The sequence below is a fragment of the Lonchura striata genome, chromosome 9 (genome assembly GCF_050655825.1).
Source record: "Lonchura striata isolate lonStrDom1 chromosome 9, ASM5065582v1, whole genome shotgun sequence".
Taxonomy (NCBI): Eukaryota; Metazoa; Chordata; class Aves; order Passeriformes; family Estrildidae; genus Lonchura; species Lonchura striata.
The window spans coordinates 27,018,802-27,037,931 of NC_140711.1; the positions used below are offsets into that span (position 1 = coordinate 27,018,802).

Genomic DNA, 19,130 nt, shown 5'->3' on the forward strand with positions numbered 1-19,130 from the left:
TAAAATGAGCACTGAAGGAGAACATGTAATTTAAATGGAAACCAGGTAGTTGAGCTGGTTCTTTTAACTGGCACACTACCTGCTAAGGAGTACTACACAACTCAGAGGACACAGACACAGCAGAGCACCGAGGAGCCCACAGGACTGCACCTGCAGCACTTCTGCACTTACCTTCCCTAAACCCTTCTCCTCCAGCATGGGATGTGCTGCTCAGGAACCAGACTGGTGCTCAGGGGGAACAACCCCTGATTTCAAACAGCACAGGTGCTAAAGGATAAAGGCAAAGCCCAGTACACTTTTTGTCCATTTAAGCAGGATGGCTCCTCTCTGCAGTCCACCCCAGCAGGAATGTCCCTGCCTACTGGGAGCACACTGGGGCAGCAGTGGGGCACCAGGACCCACTGTGCCCCACATAGGTACAGCAGGAGCTTCACTGGACCCTCCCTGCCTGTGCCAGGATGGCCCTCACCCAGCAGCAAGGAGAGACAAATATTCAAAGTTGACTTCCAGAGCAGCCCAGGGAGTTTGACTCACTGAGCCTAAACAAGAATAAAGGGAGTGAGAGGCAGGACTGACCTTTCAGTAGCAGCACCAACTCAGGGCTGTGTCATCAGGGCACGAACTCACACTCTGATGTACATCAGTAGTATTTTAGCTACTGATACACACATGGAATTGGATCTCAGCAGCTCATTTTTAAATATCATTAAGTTTAAATACTTGAACTATTCCGCAAAGTTCTGTACAGCAAACACTTGTGAACCCATTTCCTTCCCCCACTGATGACAACATACTTGGAGAATTATTTGATTTACACCACAAAGGGAATTCAAATATAGCTCAAGAGCAAACAAAACTTCCTGTACCATAAACACTCAACCTATATAAGATCTGTGAAAAAAAAAACCCTCAGTGTTTTATTGTCCTTGTGACTTTTGTGCACTCAATACCCAGCAGCTGCAAGTTTCATCTTCACAGAGCAAGTCAGAATCATCCCATGAGAACTTCCGAGTCACCACAGCAATCAAATGTTATTAGAGGGAGATTAATTGGAATCTGTACATGCAGTTTAGGTTTAGAACAACAAATGATAATTTCCCAAAACTGGTGAGAACTAAGGGGGAAAACTGACTTGAAAAACTTTATTTACAACTGTAAGCTCTTTTTTGTTTTTCCAGAAAAGACAACTTGAAAAACTTTGATTCCCTTGTTTGAGAAAGAGGGAAACTTCAAGTAAAATCCTATCCTGATACCATGGTAAGAAGACAAAAATTTAATGCAGCATAAAAAAGAGTAAAAGAGGCAAACTATGAATAGAGAGTGAAAGTAGTAGAGAAATTTGGTAAGTAAAACCAAGGCTAAAGTCAAGACAAGTCAGACAAATAAAAATAACCATGACTTGCAGGAAAACACAAAATGAGCTGCATTCTAAAACAAACTAAAGAGGACTGAACTCCAATAGCGGCAAAACAGAAGTGAAAATAGGGCTAATGATGCAGGGGAAAAGAATTTAATGAATTCTTCTGTTTGGTATTTGGAAGAGCTACAAAATGCACTTGTTGACTTACCCCAGTGGGCAAGTCAGCCCCAAAATCTTTCAATTAAGTTTTGATTCAAATAAATGCCTGACTTACTGCCAACAACAGGACACACTGATGCAGAGGATGGAGCAGAGAGAGACTGTGTAAACCCTGCACCAGCAGCTGGGAGGGAAGCAGGCTGGAAGTGCAATTGCCCAGTGCAATTACATCCCATTAGTAAGACACAGCTTTCAGATAAAACAATCAAAAGTCAATGAAGGATTCCAGTGATAAGGAATGCAAAAATAGGAACATAATCAGCATTGTCATTCTATATAAAACAGGCCCTGTCAGACAAATCCAAGTGTGCTCTTGGCCGCGATTACACCTTTGCTTGGAGAGCTAGCTGTGTTAGCACATGTGTGTTCTTTAGCCAGCCTCTGACTTGGTACCACACAACACTGATAAAAGAGTTCACTCTGCACAAATAACATGAAATATCTTCAGTGTATGAAGAGCTGGCCAGCCAAGTGACCACAGATTAATCTATGAGCTGATACCATCATCCACCCCACTGCCCAAAACAAGGCACAGCAGCCCTCTCAAAGGGCTGGCATTTTTATATGGTCCCAGGCCAACACGAACTGGACATTAAAGAACAGTAAGAACCAGTAAGCAGAGCAGGAGCCAGACAAATCAGAGTTGGGCACAACATTAGAAATGAAAATCCAAAGATTAGCTACTGAAGTAGATGGATTCAGCCAGGGAAAGCGAGCAGGATTTCCTCCTCTTATGGAAATATGATTTCACGTGCTCACCAGAAGTATAAATTACAAGTCAGCCAGGATAACTTTATCCTTTCTAAAAAAGAACTATAACCTTACTAAATCAGGTGTATGCTGTACTGCCTACTGACAATTGTATCAGATTGCAAAGACCTAGCTGGCATTTGTAAGGAAACTGTTCTTGCCACCCCTACCCCCAGCAAGTCAGCCTTGTACAAAGGCTTCCTACAGATACAATAAAATACTCTGAGCAGAGAGCAAGCAGTTATTGGCCCTCTTGCCAAGGAAGCCTCCTCTGGGAGAGGTTTTCAGAGGTAGGAACTGCACACAGGCACTTGTCAAGAGCTGCCTTGGGGAGGGAAACCCCCACACATGTGCAGACCACTAAGAAGATTTCTAGTCCAGCCTCAACTGAAACAAGCCCCAAACAAAGTATCTCCAGTATTTTCACCTCTGTGTCTTGTTTTCTCAGCTGCAAAATGGGGATAATGAAACACATCACCTCTGTTAGTGCCCTGGTCTCTTCCAAGGGAAGAAGAATCAGCATACTGGTTATTCACGGGTGTTTATTTAATGATTTCCTACTAAAACTGACAGCCTGCCCTGGCCAGTAACACTAATTATCACTTCATGGGATCTGTTTGACTGTCCACATAAAAAACTACAGCTTTACACTGCAAGTTTTTTCATATTGACCTTCCCAAATCAGGAAATGCTTCACAGTTTGTGGGTGAGACTGAAACTAAACCATACTACCCAGCCAGCATTAAATAAAGCCCCACTGATCACTTCTGCTGTGCTCCTGGCTCTGCCAACCTGCTCAGGGATGTTCCCTGTGCCCCATTCCCAGCCAGGCTCTTCCAGTCAGCTCCTGGCCTCCCACCAGCACTTTCACCCCTGGAAGCTGAGTTAATTCTTGTTGACCATGTTAACATTTCCCTTGCCACAGTGGGCTGAAATCCCACCAGAACAATAAAAATCAACTCCTACACACTTTGCACCAGCTCGGCCAAAATGAGCAAGTGGCCACGATGCAAGATGCTGTTCCCAATTGTTTCATTAACTCCCCAGTCAGAGCAGTTTAAAATTAAAAAAAAAAACCAACCAACAAAACGAAACAAAACCAAAAGCCACTTTTAAGTGCACTGGCTTATTGTGATTTTTAATTAGCACCAGGATTTCAGATAGTGCACACCCATGGCCCCAGAAGGGGGTGAGGAGAGTACGTGTGTGTGCTTGTGAAAGCATTGTTCCTCCGTCAAATACAGCTCATCCTCCAGCCCATCCGAGTTCCCAGCTGCCCAGTCACACAACTTCTAAAAGTTCAACAGCTGGGTGTTTTATAACCCTGGAGAACTCCCAAGCCAATCCTTACGTCGCTGGCAAGGAGCCCTGGCCAAAGGCTGGGGACCCCACGGGGAACGTTCAGGGCTTCACCTTCTTCCTCCTGCTGCTGACAAAGGCAAAGTCCACACTCATGCACCCAGCAGTGTTCTGTAAGCAGCAAATGACAGAGGCACGGGCAGTGGCTGGGGTCCAGGATCTGCAAGTTTGCTTGGCTTTTGTTTTTCTTTCCAGCACTGATAGATGGAAACAAGCTCCCAGTTCTTCTGCTTTAGCATAAAGACAATTAAAACAACTTTTACCCTCCAAAACAGCTTGGGGAAAAAGCACATCACAAGCTTAAATGAGAATGTTGATAATATATTTAAGTAAAACCTCTTTAAAAAAAAAAAAAAAAAAATCCATCCCAAACCAAAATCTCTTCTGTGTCACAGAAGGTATCTCTTTCAACAAGTTCCTGTGACTCCTGTTGAAGAGGAAAAGGCTCAGCTGAAGGTCTGCAGGACTCACTGCATCCTCCTCTCTCCAAACAAATATCCACTTCTGTCTGACTCAAAAGCATTTCTGCTGGGAAAGGGGAACACCACAGCTCAGTATTCAAGTAATTTCAGTGTAGCTACCAAGCAATCAGCTGGATGATACCTTCTCTACATGCTGACTTTTTCCTCTTCCAGAGTCCTGGTGGAAGCAGACTAGCAATTTGCTTGTTTTGTAACTACTTCTGAAGTTGCAGATGACCAAATTTACATTTTCCTTTTCATATCACTGAAAGTATTTCTACTTTGGCATTGCACATTTGTTCGCTTAATTTCTCTTAAAAAAAAAAAAAAACTTTTACTTTGTATTTCAGTATAGCTTGCATCTTCTGACAGCAAAGATATTCAGGCATTTTGATTTTAAAATATTTAAATTTACATTTGTATAAGCCTGACCTTGTTACCTTTTTTCCCCCTAAGACAAAGTGTAAACAAAAGTTTATCTCGCATTCTGATTTTGCTTTGAAGCCTGTGATTATCTGAAGAATTAACATACTCTTTCCTAGAGATTATCCTCAGTAAAGTTTTGGATACAAACCTCTCCACTTTAATAAGTGATCCACCACTTTTGGAAAGCACCTTTGTTGTTTGACCTGATGTTCAAAGCTCTTTGAAAGTCGCCCATCTCCTTTCCTGGAACTATGTTACATCAGGACCTTCTACCAATCAAAATAGCAGGACATGAAAGCAAAATTCCACCAGGACTGCAGCCACACTGAAGCTGCACCACCAGTATTGTACAGCTCTGCACATGCACGACTTGAGGTGCAAGCAGACTTGGAAAAAATTTGCCAGTTGAAGTTGAACGCCAGTTCATTAAAAAATAAGGAATAGATTTATAAATTTTGCAGCTGCAATGAATGCCCACAGTTACTTTAATCAGTCTATAGTCCAAGTTCTCAGTTCTCCCACTTCCTTGAAATCCATCTGCCACTTGTACACTCCCTATTCATATATGGGAATATCACATATTCTCTAATAGCTTTGCATTAAGCCCTGCACATTAAAAGTACTTAGGTCTTTCTGCATGCCCCAAGTTGGCTCCTGTTTAGATAGCTGGGCTGGGTTTGGACTAAGCTGCTCGATCAAATTCTAAAGTTTTTATTTGTTGACATCTTGAGTCCACACCTTCATCTGCCAGCACTGGCTTTTGGCTTAAACAGTCCTGTATGCATTCAATGTTTACCTCTCTGATGGATTTAGAGATAGTAAAGTTCATTGGAACTTCTTTCCTGTAAAATATTTCTCCATCTCGTCTTACGAGAGAGGCTTTCCACACTTCCAGTCATGCTTGTAACCCTCGCCTGTAACTCTACCACTTCAAATTTACCCATCTTTCACTAACACAGGTGATCAGAAAGCATACACTTTCCAAAACAAATCCCAGAAGGACTTGCAAAATAATGTTAATCTCCCTTCCCATCTTTATTAAAAGCAAAATAAGATTCCCCCCTCGGGTGGATACCTTTCTTCATGGCTGTATAACCACTATCAGACCACGTTCACACTCTGCTTGAGCAGTTGCTCAACAAAGTCTCCACATCTGCTCAAAGAAACTTCATTGCTAATATTGATCACAAAGGTCAGAAGAGCTGCTGTTGGCAGAAAAACAAAGAAAACCTTTGTCTAATATACTAGAATAGCTAAAAAAGGTATTTATCTGTTTCTTCCTTCCAACTGTGTATTCTGTGTATGACGAGAGAAGAGTTGTTACATCCCCTTCCCACCTGCCAAATCCTTTCATAAATGCACAAGTCAAACATTGCAAAATATTTTCTGAGAAAAGTGGGGATATGCAAAAATACTAAATCAGTGATACTTTCTACAGTATACAGCCAACATAAAGTACTCACTGAAGAACCAGTCAAATCTTCTTCAAAATTTAAGGAAAAGTTAAGTTTTCTTCATCTGAATCACCTACACTTTGCATACAGCCCCCTCAAATTGTCTTGCACTTGCCAGGCAATAAGAACAGGAGGAGGAAGAGTCCAGGGAACACAGGAGCTCACTGCACCCCTACCCCAGCAGGGAGAAACCTCCCACCCAGCCAGCCCTCCTGGGGGAACCAGCAGACCACAGTTACACCTCACTTGCTCCACAGAGCCAGCATACTTCAAAAAAAAAAACAAAACAGAAAAAAACCTACATATCCATAATTGATGGAAAATAGCTTTTCCAAGGACAGAAGAAGAGGGAAGCTGACAGATCCAATCTGCCATCCCCATACACTTTCTAACTGGAACACAAGCCCTCTGCTTGCCATGTGAGGTTAGTCCAGGCAGCAGGCCAAGGCTTTGCTTTTCCCTCCCGAATTGAAAGGACAGATCTCGGGCTGCCACGTGGCTCAGCAGAGCCAGGGAGCAGCACCTCGTCCCCAGCCAGCACTGCCCGCAGCCCTGCAGCTGCAGCACCAGCACGTCCCTGCTGCCAACCAGGCTGGGCCACATCTGCTCAAGGGTGGCCTTATCACTGCCCAAGTGAACTCGGTCACGTAGGAGTGCATTATTCTATTTCCTTGTGTTTCGCTGCGAGACAACGTCACGGAACCTTAAATTATAGCAGGGCCAATAATAATAATAATACACTTGGTCTACTTGCAAACTGATCCAGTCAATGCTATTTTCCATGTCTTCACATATCCGTATTTTCTCCGTCCCAATTCTCACATTTCACTCGCCTTCCTCCCCTTGCACTAACCCAACAACTGAGGATACACTGAAATCAATACACCGTAGTATAGAAAAAGCTAACAAAGGAAAAAGGGAATAGAGAAATAAGGATTTAGTAAGACATGCCAGAAAGGACTCGGATGTGCTAGCAAGGGCAGGACTGGAATAGTCCAGAAGGTCTGAGAAACTGAAAAAACTTTTCACAGCAGCATTTTAGAGCATAATATCATTCTGTTCGACTGCATGATCGCAAAACGCCAAAAGGAAGTGAAACCGTTGATGTCTAACTTCAGAGTTTTAGATCCACAAATATTGCCTTTACTGCAACATAGCAGCTCTCACACATCCACTGAAGCAACCCATTCAGACAGGCATAAAAATTCAAGTGTAGTCACCTCGTTCATTACATAGATTGTGGTTACAGAAATATCTGAATGACTTGACTCTTTCGTTTTATCCAGAAGTGGCTGCTGTGGAAGAGATCAGAGATCCTTTTGGTTGCACTCGGCAGAATTGCCTAATTTCCACCACATCACCATTTCCTGCCCACTGAACAAGGCAGCTGGAACAGCTGGACAAGCACGTCCAGCCCTGTTAACCGAGAGGGAAAAGGGTAAAGATAAAACACCACACACACGAGAGCTTGCAGGGAGAAGACTCTTAAATTAGGTAACAAGAATTCTTTTCTGTTCATCATATCCTCGTGGGTGTACAGTGGTGGCAGTGCTCACTGACCCGAGGAACAGCCCTCAAGTCAACAAAAAGTCTGCACTGTATGTCTAACGAAGTCACAGAGGATGTTTATGTTTTCTGCAGTCACTAAAAGCACCGCTGAACTTAACAAGCAATAATAAAGATCTGTTAGAGCAGCATATGGAGTTGCAAAAATAAACATGTGTGGAGCAGAATGAACCAAGTTGATTTCACCACCAGCTGACACACAAGAAACAAGGATTAAGGCTCAGATCATAGACTCATTAAATGGTTTGGGTTGAAAGGTACCATAAAGCCCTTGTAGTTTCAACCTCCTGCCACAGGCAGGATGCCTTCCACTATCCCAGGGTGGAAGCCTTGTTCAACCTGGCCTTGGACACTTCCAGGGATGGGGCAGCCACAGCTCCTCTGGGCAACCTGTGCCAGTCTCACCACCCTCATAGTAAAAAATTTCTTACTAATACCTAAACTAAATCTATCCACTTTTATGTCAAACTCTGCAGAACTTTTGCTTTGTGGAAAAATCTCAGAATTCCTCTTTAGCCATGAGATTTCTTGTGCACTGCTTATGGTCAGCTAAGAATAATGTAACCTGCAAGAGTGTGACCCTAGACCTTCACGATTTATGATCTAGTACTAAAATTCTCTATGAACCTTATTTAAATTCCTGGCATGGTGGCAACAGCTGAGTGCTGCCCAGCAGTCCACAACAGTCATCCAACAAGACATTATCTGGGTCTCTGATAAAATCCACAGGATATTTCTTACTCCTGAACATGACATTATTACCCCACCAACATCTAAGTTAACCACAATGGGAAATACAAAGTCATTCTGGTTTGGTCCTTTAAGGTTTCTGTTTGTTGATTTCTGTTTTTGTTTTGAGGTCCTCACAAACTCAAATGTAATTTAGTTTTATAATCAATAAACCAAAAGGACAACACACAAATAGGTAGTTACATAAGGAGACACTATGGGAATGAACTACCTACCTGCTTGAGTGCAAGCAAAACACAGAAGTACCAGAAAACTAGGCTTCACTTCTGCTTATTCTGAGTGTTTTATCAGTATCAGAGACCAGGAAAGTAACTACAGCAGCCTAAATAACAAACTTCTGATTAGAGAACTGTGACAAACTGACTGACAAACAAACTGACTTATGACCATACTAACTTATGCCCTGAAATGCCATAAAACTAACCCTTTATCCTCAGAACAGCCAACATACCTTTCCCACAAGTACAAAAGGAGGTTGAACTCTTCAGAACAGAGCTGACAGCCTGCAGGGTCACAGTGCACAAAGAGAGCAGGGGTCAGCCTTTTGGCTATCGAGTCATTTTCAACTGATCCAGAATCTAAAGTGTTGTTTCACTCCACAATTTGTGACAATAACATTTCCTCTGCTCCTCCAAGCCATGTAAGGTCACTCATTTACGAGGAGACAACATATGCACATGTTCAGACATAGTGAAGCACCACTTAACTATGATTTATACTGAATTTAAGAATTATTTTTTTTTTGCCATCCCTTTTCTGTAACACCACCAACTTTCTGCAGCTCATCCTGCTTCTGGTTTACTCTCCAAGCCTAAGTTCTCCACAGACCATGTGCAGTTTAACTCCTTCCACTGCTGCCACCTCTTATACGTGACGGCCAAAACACCAGGCTACCTCACTACACTGCCAATCTCTCATTTCCTTCCTTAAAATAATACCCTTGCCAACCAAGCCAGGAACTTTTGGACCAATTCCTCAGAACCAGCTTTTGAAGATGGATTTTCCCTCCTTGTATGGCTGGCTGGGACAATGAATGCCTCAACCTATGATCCAAGGAGCAGCACGTGTGGTCCCATCATATCAGGCCACTTCAACTCCCCAAAGCACACGAGGACCACACACCACAGCCTTGCTGGGTCTTCTGTACCCACCTTGGGGCCAAGACACAGCCACCTGGGCTGCAGTGCTGGGACACATTCCTCACGTCCGGCTCTTTCAGTCATGCAAAGGCCACACGTCACCACCAGCGCATGAACTCCAAAGGAAGAAGGAAGAAGGGAATGCAGCGTTCCACAAACACAGATCTGCTGCCCCTCCCTCACCCACATCTGAAGCATTCAAGAAAAGCCAGCTGAGAGCAAGCATTGTGCCAAATTAAGTATTGTGTCTCCAGCTGCCCAGTTCCCCAGACACAGGGTTTGTCAGACGGGCTGCTCAGGAGGAACTCTGCTCCTGGGACCAAATGCTGCACCCCGAGCCTCCAGCCTGGAGCACAAGAGCAGAAGAAATCTGCTTAGAGATCTTAGCTCTCATGGCCAAGATCCCCTTTAACAGCTTTGCAACCAACAGAACGTAAATCATACTGAGAGATAATTAGAAGGAAAACCCTACTGTAGTACCAGGAATCACAGGTGGCTAATGAGTGTGTTAAAGAAAGGATGGGCAAGTGGGGACACTGAGAAAAGCAGACCTTGGAAAAAAAAAAAAAACACCAAAAAAAAAACCCCAAAAAGCCTCACTAAAGCAGAAGCCAATTCCATAAAAATACAAAGTAAGAAACAGTTGTTTTCTTTGAACTGCCACAGCTTCTAACACTTTCCAACATTCGAAAATAAAGACTTGTTGCTCTCTGTCCTCCCCAAGGCAGGCTTTGAAAACAAATTTCCTAGTTAACCTGCCAAAGCAGAAGATGTGATAGCAGCTGAACATCCCTCTGCCCTGCTCAGGGGAGGACTCAGTGGAAATCAGCCCTCAAGAAATGTGTTGCCATCCTTCAGACAATGAAACCAAATAGGAACAAATTCTTCACCTTAAAAGTTGTGCCTTCCAAGGCAGCCACAGTTCGATATGGACTGTATAACAAAACAGGACTGTATAACAGAGGATCACTAATATGTTTTGGGGAAAAGCTATTTTTAACCCCTGTTTTCAATTTTTAATACCATTAATAAAAATATATCTCCTAACAAGACTATAAATAATTTCCTCAGAGCTTTAGAGTAACACAAAAGAACAGGATATTAGTGTGTTCTAAGCAAAGTAAAGTAAGAACTGGTGAAAACAAGACCAGCATTATAGCTGATCAAGCCAAGCACACCCCTCAAAGGCAAACACCAGTTACCATCTGCTTCAAGAACAGAAGAACACACAAGCATGTATGCAAACAGGTCCCAAACTTGCTCCCAGTTCAAACATATCTAGAAGAATCACGTACATGGTATATGCCAATTTGCCTTATCTTGTTACAAAAGGAGGAACTTTTTCCACTTCAACATAATCCATTATTCCTGATACTTTGATATCATATGAAAGACAAAATACTGAGTCCCCCAGTAAAGCAACACCCTTCATGAAGTCAGTCATGCCCCTGCTTTTCAAACTCACCATTTCTATCAGTACTTATAGACAAAGAAAAAAAAAAAAAAACACATTTGGGCATTATAGACCCAAAATATTCCACAAGCTCTGCAGTTCTCACTGTGTCTCTTCTGCTCTGTTAATTCATTCTAATGAAGTGATGCTTCTGGTTGCCATACATTTGCTAGTAACAAGACATTGAAGGCAATTTTTTCCTTTCTGTGAGCTGACACCACATGAGTCCACAAAAAACACAGGTTGACCAGAAGGAAACCTACCAAGTGCTCTCATTATCCACAAATGCTTTCATCCTTTTTCTCTGCTGCATTATTCCACATCAATAAATAAATGAGGAGCAGAGCAATATGAAGCACTGAGTAACAAGCCCAGATCAGTTCAAGTGTCTGCAAGCACAAGGTCACTTATGTTACCTGAATTGTCATTGAACAGGGACATACTTCTACAACAAAGGCAAGTTAGAAAGTGGAATGAATACTTTCAGCTAACTAACCATACACTAAAGGAAAATTGTAAGGTCATCCTGAAACAAATTAGGACAACTCTCTACTCCCACGCTGTTTCTGCTATGAATGTCCAAAGTAATCCCTCCATCTTACTTCACTACAGTTCTGGGTATGACTAAAGAATTGTGCAGAAATATTTGGGGCAAGAGATAACACTGGGATATAGGTTATAAACATTGGCATTTTATTAGTGGGCAAGTGGAAAACAGGGAGCAACCATGTAAAATTAACACAGCTGCACAGAGGCCCAGAGAACCTACAAACTAAGAGCAGACTGGTTTTCCTAGTTCAGATTAAAAGCATAGGGAAATCTGTCCACAACATCCCAAGCATCTAAAGGGTCATCTAAAAAAAAAAAAAAAAAAAAAAAAAAAGCAAAGGGTCATCTAAAATTGGTTTTTATTGACGTTTTTATTAACTTCTTGAAAGGAATTTCTTTCTCTCTTTTCCAAGCATGCCATATTAAACATTCCTGGAAGCACAAAGTAGATGTTTAAATACATGCATACACATATTCTATTATTAAAGTCCTGTGCAAGGACCTAATAATAGAAAAGTCCATAATTATGTATAAGGCAATGATAAGATACCAGGATGTAAAGCATGTTTTAAGATATTTGCATTACTGCCACAGAATTGCAATACACTAACTCAACACAGAAAAATCAGACAGGCTTATCACCTTCATCTCCAGAGAATTCAGGTGTTTGCTCTCAGTTATTCTAAATCTAAAAAATAACAAGATAAACAAAAACACAACAGCAGAAACTCCTCTCCTGAATGCATCTTGTCATTGCACTGAGTATCTTAAAGAATGAGGAGCAGATGCCAGAACAAGCAAATGCCACATATCAGTATTAGCTGCAGTATCATCCTCTCAAAAAACAGAAATTATAAAATATGTATTTCATTACTTAGGAATTGTTTATTGCTTCATATTACAAAACTAACACTATACATATCTGTAGTTTACTAAGCAGAGTATCCACATGGCAGTTTTCAGTATATCACCATTATAAACTGTCACCATTAGAAAAACAAATAGAGAATGTTTCTTATGCTGTTGGCTTTTTGTCTGTTATCTGCTAACAAACACCACAATTTACTTGTAAACAAAGGATTCCTCAGATGAAACACAGAAGGCATGTCACTGAAGAAACCCTACATTTTAACCTCTATGCTCAAGGAAACCCATCCTTTTCCCAATTAAAGGCACCACAAAGCTTTGGCTCCAAGCTGCACTACCTGGGACCTCCAGGGACTATTCCTGCTCAAGAACAGACTAACACAGATGACATTTTTCTTGTGTAGTTGCTCAACAGCACAGTCATTTTTCATCCAGAGCAAAGCACAGATTTAACATCCACAGCAGCATTTCTGAAAGGCAACTCATCTCCCCAACACTGTTGCAAATTCCACCGTAAATCACATTTAATTAGTTTGTGCCTTTTAATTTTTTTTTTCCTGGCTGTCTGGAGTCCAACAGTGAGCAGGCTTCCAACTTTAATTTTGCAAAGAGGTGCTTAGAATAAACTGATAAAAATGCCAACCACCTCGTCCCCACTGGAAGCTGGAGTTATCTGCTCGCTGACACACCAGCATTCCTGCCTGTAGATGGCTTTTTACTGCTGTGTATCCAGCGGCTCCTATTTCCACTGCCTTGTTTGAAGAACTTCCCTCTTCCCACATACCTTCCATCTCCAGGGACAGATCACACAGGGACACTAAACCTTGGCCGTAAACAACACGAGTTTTGATACTGCTGTTTCCAAAGGGTCCTCCACCATTCAGCGGTGCAGAGACAGTCACTGAGGCACAAATCCTCCGGGCAACGCTTGAGAAACTTTGCCTCTCCACTGTTTTGCACAGCTGAGATTTACACAGGGCTCTGCTGGCTTCTTCTGCAATTTATTTTATTTGCTGTACACCAAAGGCTACTGCAAACAAACGGAATTTCGATAACTTGTGGCATGTTGCTCAGAACAATTCCAGCGACACTATTTCCAAACTTTAAACCCAGCAGCCACATCCTTGGTGGAGTGACAGGATGCTCTCCCAGTGTGTCCCAAACTGTCACCCCAAGTGCTCCAAAGAGGTCATTCCATCCTCCCCCATGTCTTTCCTTTGGAGGGAAGTGCCAGACTACAGTGAAGAAAAAAGCACTGTGGAGAGTAATTTGTTTGATTCAGGTGTGTTCAGGCTCTGGGCCTCGTATTTAATTACATGTACTTAGCAGGCATTTATCCTCATGCTACAAACATTTATTCATACTGTAAATGTTGGTTCTGACAACCTACTTTTTTGAGGGAAAAAGTCAATTATACTTATTAGAAAGTTCATGAATACTACCACACAAATGCAGCATTTTGCTGCATGGTCTGTATATATTTTCTTGCACAGATTTATGAACAGCAGAAGTTTGACTGCACTTAACTGCTTCTCTTTCTCAGAAAACATAAAGTGAGGAGAAAAAAACCCAAATTTTCTGCAAAGAAAGAGGCATGATGGAGAAAACTTGTTTCAGTTCCCTAAATACTACACGTAGAAAAAGAAGTGCCAGAATAAATACATTTCAGATTGGAAGTTACAAACTTTTCTGAGACTAAAGATAAAATACTTGCAGTATGGAATTACAGCTCTGAGCTTCTTGGCTATAGCAGAATATCAGCTTATTTTGGCTGCTAACTACCTTCATTTCTTATCCTTTTGGCCAGCTATAAGCTAGCAGTATGAAAAAACCCTCTCATTGCTGTCCCAGCAGTGACTTCAAACCCAAACCAGATGAGTCCCAAAAGCACAAAATTTAAAAAAAAAAAGAGAAAAAAAATAAAGTAAAATATATCACCTTCCACACAGACTGATCTCTGAGCTGCACTATAAGCATAAAGTAGCTGAAAGATACTGAACTGGGAAGAACAATACACGATACTTCTGGGGCAGCAGAAGTTTCTGCCACAGCAGGGTCCCAACACAACCACAAATCACAACTGCTTTGAAATTAACGAGAGGGAAGCACAGAAGTGCTGAAGATTAAGAGAAAAGCACTAACAGACCGCTTCTGTGCGAGACCCGAAATGACCCCGGGAATTCGGCCAAGAATCATTTTCTTACTGGTAGCACCGGCAGCGTATTCTCCAACTTGCTGAGAGAGACACACGGGCCGTAGGTGAACGGGGCAAGAGGAGCAAGATGCTTCCACTCAGGAGGCAGCCCTTGGCCATTCCTGAGGTTTAGGGAAGCCATGCCTTTATCTGGATTTCCAGCCAAGCACACATTGTGTCATCCGTGTCCAGACCAGCCGCTCCCCATCAGAACAAAGCGCAGACCCAGACCAGTGCAGGCACTGCCAGGCCTGGCACTCCCAAAACTCTTTTAAAGCAAGCTCTGCTGCAAAATAAAAGGTTGAGAAATAGTGTTCTACACTGAAAAAATCTGTGGAAGTTTGAAATGCCATTACCTAGCACATTGTTAAACTCGAGTCAGACTGGTTTGGCACCTTTCAGGAACGTACCGGCTGAGCCCTGTGTTCTGCAGGGTAAGCGGTTAAGGGATACAGCAGCTGTGGTTAGGGCACAGGTAACTGGGGTATGTGAATCCTGTTCTCACAGAGCCAGCACGGAGTTCCAACAGCAAACAAACAAAAAAAAAATTAAAAAAAAATAAAAAACGCCAATAAGGAACGCAAATCTCTCCATATCTCATTTCTCCCCCCGCCACCCACCCCGTAGTGATGGGGTAACTACTCCTTTAAGGCCAGTACTTTTATATACTCAAAGGACACAAAGAAATGCAAATGAAATACGAAATTACTAATATGGAGAGAGGCAGGCTTGCCCCGCGCCTTCTATTCTACAAATATAGACGGGATAAATGGTTCGTTACATTTAACTCCAAGCCGCACTACCTCCGCCAAAACCTTATTTAAATAGAACATTTCTGAGAAGGGGGGATGCAGCTGTGGTCTTAACCTAAGAGAGGTTAAGCTTTTAAAAAGGGTTGTTCTTTTTTACTCCGTCTGCTGGTCGCATGCCATTTTAAAAAGGTGTCTGGCAAGCAAAAATAAAAAGTTTCCAGGGCTTTCCTTCCCCAAGCCGCCTCTGCCAGGAGCCCGGCGGGGAGGACGGGGCCAAGAGAAGACGGTCGCGCCTTTCTCCAGCTTTTTCTCCAACATGCCCTCTGGATCCCGACGCTCTGGAGGCGGAGGAGCCCCGGTTCCTCCACCTGCCCGCACCCTCCGGCCGGGCAGGGGCTGCGGAGCGGAGCGGGGCGCGGCTCGGGGGTGCCGCGGGCAGGCGCCCCGCACACGCCCGCGGGGCCGGCGGCACCGGCCGCTCCCGCATTTCTCCTCCGGGAGCCGCAGCGGGCGGGGAGGGCGGCGGCGATGACAGCGGCCGGGCCGGCCGCCCCCGGGGACAGCCGGGCGGTGCTGGAGCGCCCGTCCCGCCGCCAGCCCCGAGCGCGGCCGCTCCCGCCCGCCCGCCGGGCGCTCCCCGCGGCGGAGGGAGCCGGCGGAGAAACTTTCCACCGAGTGCGGCCGCGTCCCGCCGCCGAACAAAAGAGCCGGGACCCGGAGAGGCGCCGCGGGGCGGGGGAAGCGGCTGCCCGGCGCTCGGAGCGCAGCGGAGCCGCGGCGCTCCCCGCCCGCACTCGGCTGCCCGCAGCGCCGCCGCGTCCTTACCTGCGGGAGGGCGGTGCGGGGCGGCGAGTCCCGGTTAGCTGGAGCGAGTGCCGGGAGGGCTCGGCGGGGATTCCGCCATGTCAGTGATGTCGGCACCACATGGGGCCCCGGCCGGCCCACGCTACCGAGCACTCTGGAGTAGCGGCTCCCGCCGAAAAGGCGGCCGAGGCGGGCGTGGGACGCCGGCCAGCCCCGCTGCCGCCCCGCCCCGCCCCGCGCCGCCGGGGCGGGCGCTCCGTGAGGGGCGGGCACGGGGCGGGCACGGCGACCGTGCCCGTTCCCGTTCCCGTTCGGCCTCGGCTCGCTCCGCTTCCCGTGCCCGTCCCCTTTCCCGTGCCCGTTCCCGTTCGGCCGCGACCCGCTCCGCTTCCCGTTCCCTTTCCCGTGCCCGTTCGGCCGCGACCCGCTCCGCTTCCCGTTCCCGTCCCCGTTCCCGCTCCGCCGCGCCCCGCTCCGGTTCCCGTTCCCCTCCCCGTCCCCGTTCGGCCGCGACCCGCTCCGCTTCCCGTTCCTCCTCGACCCGCTCGTCGTCACTTAGAATCGTGGAATAATAGAATTAGCGAATCGTCAAGGTTGAAGACCATCCAGCCCGGCAGCACCGCTATAACCCCTAAACCGCACCGCCCAGCGCCAGCTCCAGGCGCCTCTTTAACACCTCCAGGGGCAGTGACCCCACCGCCGTCCGTTTCAATGCCAGACCACCCTAAAAGTAAAACATTTGTTTCTAATGTCTAATCTGAATCTCCCCTATCTCAGCTGAAGGCTGTTTTCTTCTCACTGCAGGTGCGGGAGAAAAGAGCATCCCCCAATTGGCTACAATCTCCTTGCAGGGATTTTTAGGGAGTGATGAGGTCTCACCTGATCCTCCTCTTCTCCAGCTCAAACAAGCCCTCCCACAGCTATTCTTCATAAGATATGTTCTGTAGACCCTTCACTTAGTACCAAATGTCACCCCTGGAGCACACATCACCCACCAAGCCTCCCCTGTCCACCCAGCCCTAGCAGGGGTGTGTGGTTGTGATGGATGTTGGAAGGTTGTCTCCAAAATGCCATTTCTGACACGGTAGCTCTTTGCCCAAGCAGTCCAGCCTGAGGTCAGTGCATGTCCTCTCCTGTGTCCTTCCTTTGATGCTGCAAAGCCAAGGCCTGTGCTCCCATCAGTGTGGTCATTCCTACATTCCCATCGTCTGGGAGCAAGGAGGAGAAGCTCTAGGCAATATTTTCAGGGATAAAGAAATGCTCTGACTTATTAAATTGTGCAGCCCTAAAGAAAATAAGTTTATCCCTGGCTCTGGAGGAGAGCCCCAAAGAGGGGCCATGGTGGTCATTCGCCTCTCAGCACTGCATCCAAGCTGTGGGGAATCATGACTGGAGCTTTAATCTGGTCACAGGAAAAACTTAAAATAGGACTTGGCCTTACCCCCACCACAGATCACAGCCGTGCTATGAAGGGTCTTTTGATTTAGCCATGGTCCTTGGGGAAGCCAACCTTCCTCTGCAGGAACTCATTGCCCACACATCCTGTGCTGTGCCTTCTCTCCATCACTGTATTCTTCAGTGTTACTTTTCCCAACAACTTTTATCAATGATTGATCCACTTTATCCACCAGAGCAAGGCTGCCTTTCAAAAACTGGAAAACCCTCTGGAGTCTGAGGCAGCCCAGGTGTATTTTCTTCAGCTTCCATTAAAATATCAACACAAACATTTTTCCCATAGGACTCCTTGATGTTCTGCTTCTTGCTGAAACACACACTAAAGAAAAATCAGTTTGGCATCAAGGCTGAGTAAAAGCATCATGGCCAAATAGGCTGGGTTTGGGGTTTTTTTGTACATGACTAAAACCCAGAAAAATGAAAATAAAGTTATCTGAAATAGATAATTCCTACGAAAATAACAAATAGGCAATTTTCCCATGGGAAAGATTTTTCAATGTGGAATGGTCAGCCAGCACTAAGTATTGTTTGTCGTTAATTGCAAAAACTTTTGTAATGCATAAAATCTAAAAGTAGAAAAATGTTTTGTTTTATTATTGACCCAAAACATGCAAACTTTTTGATGGTCCTGGATAGAGTTACAGACCAGATGAGATTAATTATTCACTGGGGTTGTAAAGACTTTACTTAGTCTCATAGACAGTTTTGTGGAGGAAAAAAGAAAAAAAAAAAGAGAGAGAGGGAGAGTAGGGACAGTGAAGGCATTGGTTTAGAAGGGAAAAGTCACTGACACAAGTTGGAAAATTATGAAAAAAAAGATAAAATTTAAATTGAAGAGTAAATAAACTCAAACCTAGAGAAAGTAAAATGAAGGGAAATAAAGAAGAGGAAAGAAATTGAACCATAGAGTTGATTTGTAGCTTTTCGATCTATCTAAAATCCGATCCATATTCAGAAACTCAGAACAGGGGTCCCAGGAATGGGGACATCTCCAGTCTCACCTGAAACTGCAGAAGGGCAGACTCACAAAAAGTAGAGCAAGGTCAACCTGGACCTGGAGCAAATGTTCCTTCTCCTTGGAGATCCTCCTGTTCACCCCCAGTGTTCTGATGAACTGGAAGAGCAGATGGTTAACAGCAGCAATAAACTGGTTCAGTGGAGCCCGGGCATGGCTCAGGAACCGAGGGACGGGGAAGGGGAGAGTGAAGCAAAGATTGCTTTCCATCAGAGAGTTCCTACATAAATCACAGATAAAACTATTTCTTTAACAGCTTACTCCCTGAGCCAGCTCATCTCGGAAGAGCATTAATCAGACCAAGAGGAAATGTCTCTTGCCACTGAAAAAGGAAAAGGATTAGGTTAAGTGATGACACAGCAGGGACAGACAAGTCACACTGGAGAAAATGACTGACCTAAACTATCATCCAAGTAAATACAGACCAAAATTATGAACTGATTTTTCTGTTTTGATGAGTCTTGTTTTGTTGGTTTGGGTATTTTTTTTTGCAATAACATGCATATTTATCTTTTATCACAGTGAGATCTTTCTGTTCATTTGGGAAGCGAGTGGCG

General features: G+C 44.6%; 1 protein-coding gene across 4 annotated transcripts in view; it reads right to left on the reverse strand.

The window, feature by feature from the left end:
- The window catches only part of FNDC3B (fibronectin type III domain containing 3B), a 188,077-nt gene extending 171,745 nt beyond the window's left edge, over positions 1-16,332 (reverse strand). For 2 of the 4 annotated variants that reach the window (XM_021548251.3, XM_085587356.1), the window contains exon 1: positions 16,125-16,332. The gene's annotated coding sequence lies outside the window, so the exon portion shown is untranslated. Of the gene's footprint in view, positions 1-576; positions 14,527-14,557; positions 15,716-16,124 lie in introns of those variants that run through there. The other 2 variants (XM_085587357.1, XM_085587358.1) reach the window with 2 other exon arrangements.
- Between the last annotated feature and the right edge of the window lie 2,798 nt (positions 16,333-19,130).